This window comes from Dendrobates tinctorius, unplaced genomic scaffold (genome assembly GCF_039654945.1).
Source record: "Dendrobates tinctorius isolate UK_male_01 unplaced genomic scaffold, ASM3965494v1 ptg000489l, whole genome shotgun sequence".
NCBI lineage: Eukaryota > Metazoa > Chordata > Amphibia > Anura > Dendrobatidae > Dendrobates > Dendrobates tinctorius.
Genome location: NW_027362150.1, coordinates 243,041 through 250,482, shown reverse-complemented (window position 1 = coordinate 250,482; position 7,442 = coordinate 243,041).

Below are 7,442 nucleotides of genomic sequence, written 5' to 3'. Positions count from 1 at the left end.
GGCCTCATTATACCCCTGTATAAGGATCTAGTGACGCAGTGTAGACTGTTATTCAGCATTGCTGTTTCCTCAGGTTGTGAGCTCTTGTGATCAGGCCCCTGCTCCTCGCTACGGTCTCTCCTGTACAGTGAGGCCTCATTATACCCCTGTATAAGGATCTAGTGACGCAGTGTAGACTGTTATTCAGCATTGTTGTCTCCTCAGATTGTCAGCTCTTGTGATCAGGCCCCTGCTTCTCGCTCCGGTCTCTCCTGTACAGTGAGGCCTCATTATACCCCTGTATAAGGATCTAGTGACGCAGTGTAGACTGTTATTCAGCATTGTTGTCTCCTCAGATTGTCAGCTCTTGTGATCAGGCTCCTGCTCCTCGCTCCGGTCTCTCCTGTACAGTGAGGCCTCATTATACCCCTGTATAAGGATCTAGTGACACAGTGTAGACTGTTATTCAGCATTGCTGTGTCCTCAGATTGTCAGCTCTTGTGATCAGTCCTCTGCTCCTCGCTCCGGGCTCTCCTGTACAGTGAGGCCTCATTATACCCCTGTATAAGGATCTAGTGACGCAGTGTAGACTGTTATTCAGCATTGTTGTCTCCTCAGATTGTCAGCTCTTGTGATCAGGCCCCTGCTCCTCGCTCCGGTCTCTCCTGTACAGTGAGGCCTCATTATACCCCTGTATAAGGATCTAGTGACACAGTGTAGACTGTTATTCAGCATTGCTGTCTCCTCAGATTGTCAGCTCTTGTGATCAGGCCCCGGCTCCTCGCTCCGGTCTCTCCTGTACAGTGAGGTCTCATTATACCCCTGTATAAGGATCTAGTGACGCAGTGTAGACTGTTATTCAGCATTGCTGTCTCCTCAGATTGTCAGCTCTTGTGATCAGGCCCCGGCTCCTCGCTCCGGTCTATCCTGTACAGTGAGACCTCATTATACCCCTGTATAAGGATCTAGTGACGCAGTGTAGACTGTTATTCAGCATTGCTGCTTCCTTAGATTGTCAGTTCTTGTGATCAGGCTTCTGCTCCTCGCTCCGGTCTCTCCTGTACAGTGAGACCTCATTATACCCCTGTATAAGGATCTAGTGACGCAGTGTAGACTGTTATTCAGCATTGCTGCTTCCTCAGATTGTCGGCTCTTGTGATCAGGCCTCTGCTCCTCGCTCCGGTCTCTCCTGTACAGTGAGACCTCATTATACCCCTGTATAAGGATCTAGTGACGCAGTGTAGACTGTTATTCAGCATTGCTGCTTCCTCAGATTGTCAGCTCTTGTGATCAGGCCTCTGCTCCTCGCTCCGCTCTCTCCTGTACAGTGAGGCCTCATTATACCCCTGTATACGGATCTAGTGACGCAGTGTAGACTGTTATTCAGCATTGCTGTCTCCTCAGATTGTCAGCTCTTGTGATCAGGCCTCTGCTCCTCGCTCCGGTCTCTCCTGTACAGTGAGGCCTCACTATACCCCTGTATACGGATCTAGTGACGCAGTGTAGACTGTTATTCAGCATTGCTGCTTCCTCAGATTGTCAGCTCTTGTGATCAGGCCCCTGCTCCTCGCTCTGGTCTCTACTGTACAGTGAGACCTTCTTATACCCCTGTATAAGGATCTAGTGACGCAGTGTAGACTGTTATTCAGCATTGCTGCTTCCTCAGATTGTCAGTTCTTGTGATCAGGCCCCTGCTCCTCGCTCCAGTCTCTCCTGTACAGTGAGACCTCATTATACCCCTGTGTAAGGATCTAGTGACGCATTGTAGACTGTTATTCAGCATTGCTGCTTCCTCAGATTGTCAGTTCTTGTGATCAGGCCTCTGCTCCTCGCTCCGGTCTCTCCTGTACAGTGAGACCTCATTATACCCCTGTATAAGGATCTAGTGACGCAGTGTAGACTGTTATTCAGCATTGCTGCTTCCTCAGATTGTCGGCTCTTGTGATCAGGCCTCTGCTCCCCGCTCCAGTCTCTCCTGTACAGTGAGACCTCATTATACCCCTGTATAAGGATCTAGTGACGCAGTGTAGACTGTTATTTAGCATTGCTGCTTCCTCAGATTGTCAGCTCTTGTGATCAGGCCTCTGCTCCTCGCTCCGGTCTCTCCTGTACAGTGAGGCCTCATTATACCCCTGTATAAGGATCTAGTGACCCAGTGTAGACTGTTATTCAGCATTGCTGTGTCCTCACATTGTCAGCTCTTGTGATCAGGCCTCTGATCCTAGCTCCGGTCTCTCCTGTACAGTGAGGCCTCATTATACCTCTGTATAAGGATCTAGTGACGCAGTGTAGACTGTTATTCAGCATTGCTGTCTCCTCAGATTGTCAGCTCTTGTGATCAGGCCCCTGCTCCTCGCTCCGGTCTCTCCTGTACAGTGAGGCCTCATTATACCCCTGTATAAGGATCTAGTGACGCAGTGTAGACTGTTATTCAGCATTGCTGTGTCCTCAGATTGTCAGCTCTTGTGATCAGGCCCCTGCTCCTCGCTCCGGTCTCTCCTGTACAGTGAGGTCTCATTATACCCCTGTATAAGGATCTAGTGACGCAGTGTAGACTGGTATTCAGCATTGCTGTCTCCTCAGGTTGTCAGCTCTTGTGATCAGGCCCCTGCTCCTCGCTCCGGTCTCTCCTGTACAGTGAGGTCTCATTATACCCCTGTATAAGGATCTAGTGACGCAGTGTAGACTGTTATTCAGCATTGCTGTGTCCTCAGATTGTCAGCTCTTGTGATCAGGCCCCTGCTCCTCGCTCCGGTCTCTCCTGTACAGTGAGGCCTCATTATACCCCTGTATAAGGATCTAGTGACGCAGTGTAGACTGTTATTCAGCATTGTTGTCTCCTCAGATTGTCAGCTCTTGTGATCAGGCCCCTGCTCCTCGCTCCGGTCTCTCCTGTACAGTGAGGCCTCATTATACCCCTGTATTAGGATCTAGTGACACAGTGTAGACAGTTATTCAGCATTGCTGTCTCCTCAGATTGTCAGCTCTTGTGATCAGGCCCCGGCTCCTCGCTCCGGTCTCTCCTGTACAGTGAGGTCTCATTATACCCCTGTATAAGGATCTAGTGACGCAGTGTAGACTGTTATTCAGCATTGCTGTCTCCTCAGATTGTCAGCTCTTGTGATCAGGCCCCGGCTCCTCGCTCCGGTCTATCCTGTACAGTGAGACCTCATTATACCCCTGTATAAGGATCTAGTGACGCAGTGTAGACTGTTATTCAGCATTGCTGTCTCCTCAGGTTGTGAGCTCTTGTGATCAGGCCCCTGCTCCTCGCTACGGTCTCTCCTGTACAGTGAGGCCTCATTATACCCCTGTATAAGGATCTAGTGACGCAGTGTAGACTGTTATTCAGCATTGCTGTTTCCTCAGGTTGTGAGCTCTTGTGATCAGGCCCCTGCTCCTCGCTACGGTCTCTCCTGTACAGTGAGGCCTCATTATACCCCTGTATAAGGATCTAGTGACGCAGTGTAGACTGTTATTCAGCATTGTTGTCTCCTCAGATTGTCAGCTCTTGTGATCAGGCCCCTGCTTCTCGCTCCGGTCTCTCCTGTACAGTGAGGCCTCATTATACCCCTGTATAAGGATCTAGTGACGCAGTGTAGACTGTTATTCAGCATTGTTGTCTCCTCAGATTGTCAGCTCTTGTGATCAGGCTCCTGCTCCTCGCTCCGGTCTCTCCTGTACAGTGAGGCCTCATTATACCCCTGTATAAGGATCTAGTGACACAGTGTAGACTGTTATTCAGCATTGCTGTGTCCTCAGATTGTCAGCTCTTGTGATCAGTCCTCTGCTCCTCGCTCCGGTCTCTCCTGTACAGTGAGGCCTCATTATACCCCTGTATAAGGATCTAGTGACGCAGTGTAGACTGTTATTCAGCATTGTTGTCTCCTCAGATTGTCAGCTCTTGTGATCAGGCCCCTGCTCCTCGCTCCGGTCTCTCCTGTACAGTGAGGCCTCATTATACCCCTGTATAAGGATCTAGTGACACAGTGTAGACTGTTATTCAGCATTGCTGTCTCCTCAGATTGTCAGCTCTTGTGATCAGGCCCCGGCTCCTCGCTCCGGTCTCTCCTGTACAGTGAGGTCTCATTATACCCCTGTATAAGGATCTAGTGACGCAGTGTAGACTGTTATTCAGCATTGCTGTCTCCTCAGATTGTCAGCTCTTGTGATCAGGCCCCGGCTCCTCGCTCCGGTCTATCCTGTACAGTGAGACCTCATTATACCCCTGTATAAGGATCTAGTGACGCAGTGTAGACTGTTATTCAGCATTGCTGCTTCCTTAGATTGTCAGTTCTTGTGATCAGGCTTCTGCTCCTCGCTCCGGTCTCTCCTGTACAGTGAGACCTCATTATACCCCTGTATAAGGATCTAGTGACGCAGTGTAGACTGTTATTCAGCATTGCTGCTTCCTCAGATTGTCGGCTCTTGTGATCAGGCCTCTGCTCCTCGCTCCGGTCTCTCCTGTACAGTGAGACCTCATTATACCCCTGTATAAGGATCTAGTGACGCAGTGTAGACTGTTATTCAGCATTGCTGCTTCCTCAGATTGTCAGCTCTTGTGATCAGGCCTCTGCTCCTCGCTCCGCTCTCTCCTGTACAGTGAGGCCTCATTATACCCCTGTATACGGATCTAGTGACGCAGTGTAGACTGTTATTCAGCATTGCTGTCTCCTCAGATTGTCAGCTCTTGTGATCAGGCCTCTGCTCCTCGCTCCGGTCTCTCCTGTACAGTGAGGCCTCACTATACCCCTGTATACGGATCTAGTGACGCAGTGTAGACTGTTATTCAGCATTGCTGCTTCCTCAGATTGTCAGCTCTTGTGATCAGGCCCCTGCTCCTCGCTCTGGTCTCTACTGTACAGTGAGACCTTCTTATACCCCTGTATAAGGATCTAGTGACGCAGTGTAGACTGTTATTCAGCATTGCTGCTTCCTCAGATTGTCAGTTCTTGTGATCAGGCCCCTGCTCCTCGCTCCAGTCTCTCCTGTACAGTGAGACCTCATTATACCCCTGTGTAAGGATCTAGTGACGCATTGTAGACTGTTATTCAGCATTGCTGCTTCCTCAGATTGTCAGTTCTTGTGATCAGGCCTCTGCTCCTCGCTCCGGTCTCTCCTGTACAGTGAGACCTCATTATACCCCTGTATAAGGATCTAGTGACGCAGTGTAGACTGTTATTCAGCATTGCTGCTTCCTCAGATTGTCGGCTCTTGTGATCAGGCCTCTGCTCCCCGCTCCAGTCTCTCCTGTACAGTGAGACCTCATTATACCCCTGTATAAGGATCTAGTGACGCAGTGTAGACTGTTATTTAGCATTGCTGCTTCCTCAGATTGTCAGCTCTTGTGATCAGGCCTCTGCTCCTCGCTCCGGTCTCTCCTGTACAGTGAGGCCTCATTATACCCCTGTATAAGGATCTAGTGACCCAGTGTAGACTGTTATTCAGCATTGCTGTGTCCTCACATTGTCAGCTCTTGTGATCAGGCCTCTGATCCTAGCTCCGGTCTCTCCTGTACAGTGAGGCCTCATTATACCTCTGTATAAGGATCTAGTGACGCAGTGTAGACTGTTATTCAGCATTGCTGTCTCCTCAGATTGTCAGCTCTTGTGATCAGGCCCCTGCTCCTCGCTCCGGTCTCTCCTGTACAGTGAGGCCTCATTATACCCCTGTATAAGGATCTAGTGACGCAGTGTAGACTGTTATTCAGCATTGCTGTGTCCTCAGATTGTCAGCTCTTGTGATCAGGCCCCTGCTCCTCGCTCCGGTCTCTCCTGTACAGTGAGGCCTCATTATACCCCTGTATAAGGATCTAGTGACGCAGTGTAGACTGGTATTCAGCATTGCTGTCTCCTCAGGTTGTCAGCTCTTGTGATCAGGCCCCTGCTCCTCGCTCCGGTCTCTCCTGTACAGTGAGGTCTCATTATACCCCTGTATAAGGATCTAGTGACGCAGTGTAGACTGTTATTCAGCATTGCTGTGTCCTCAGATTGTCAGCTCTTGTGATCAGGCCCCTGCTCCTCGCTCCGGTCTCTCCTGTACAGTGAGGCCTCATTATACCCCTGTATAAGGATCTAGTGACGCAGTATAGACTGTTATTCAGCATTGTTGTCTCCTCAGATTGTCAGCTCTTGTGATCAGGCCCCTGCTCCTCGCTCCGGTCTCTCCTGTACAGTGAGACCTCATTATACCCCTGTATAAGGATCTAGTGACGCAGTGTAGACTGTTATTCAGCATTGCTGTCTCCTCAGGTTGTGAGCTCTTGTGATCAGGCCCCTGCTCCTCGCTACGGTCTCTCCTGTACAGTGAGGCCTCATTATACCCCTGTATAAGGATCTAGTGACGCAGTGTAGACTGTTATTCAGCATTGCTGTCTCCTCAGGTTGTGAGCTCTTGTGATCAGGCCCCTGCTCCTCGCTACGGTCTCTCCTGTACAGTGAGGCCTCATTATACCCCTGTATAAGGATCTAGTGACGCAGTGTAGACTGTTATTCAGCATTGCTGTCTCCTCAGATTGTCAGCTCTTGTGATCAGGCCCCTGCTCCTCGCTCCGGTCTCTCCTGTACAGTGAGGCCTCATTATACCCCTGTATAAGGATCTAGTGACGCAGTGTAGACTGTTATTCAGCATTGCTGTGTCCTCAGATTGTCAGCTCTTGTGATCAGGCCCCTGCTTCTCGCTCCGGTCTCTCCTGTACAGTGAGGCCTCATTATACCCCTGTATAAGGATCTAGTGACGCAGTGTAGACTGTTATTCAGCATTGTTGTCTCCTCAGATTGTCAGCTCTTGTGATCAGGCTCCTGCTCCTCGCTCCGGTCTCTCCTGTACAGTGAGGCCTCATTATACCCCTGTATAAGGATCTAGTGACGCAGTGTAGACTGTTATTCAGCATTGCTGTGTCCTCAGATTGTCAGCTCTTGTGATCAGGCCCCTGCTTCTCGCTCCGGTCTCTCCTGTACAGTGAGGCCTCATTATACCCCTGTATAAGGATCTAGTGACGCAGTGTAGACTGTTATTCAGCATTGTTGTCTCCTCAGATTGTCAGCTCTTGTGATCAGGCTCCTGCTCCTCGCTCCGGTCTCTCCTGTACAGTGAGGCCTCATTATACCCCTGTATAAGGATCTAGTGACGCAGTGTAGACTGTTATTCAGCATTGCTGTCTCCTCAGATTGTCAGCTCTTGTGATCAGGCCCCTGCTTCTCGCTCCGGTCTCTCCTGTACAGTGAGGCCTCATTATACCCCTGTATAAGGATCTAGTGACGCAGTGAGACTGTTATTCAGCATTGCTGTGTCCTCAGATTGTCAGCTCTTGTGATCAGGCCCCTGCTTCTCGCTCCGGTCTCTCCTGTACAGTGAGGCCTCATTATACCCCTGTATAAGGATCTAGTGACGCAGTGTAGACTGTTATTCAGCATTGTTGTCTCCTCAGATTGTCAGCTCTTGTGATCAGGCCCCTGCTTCTC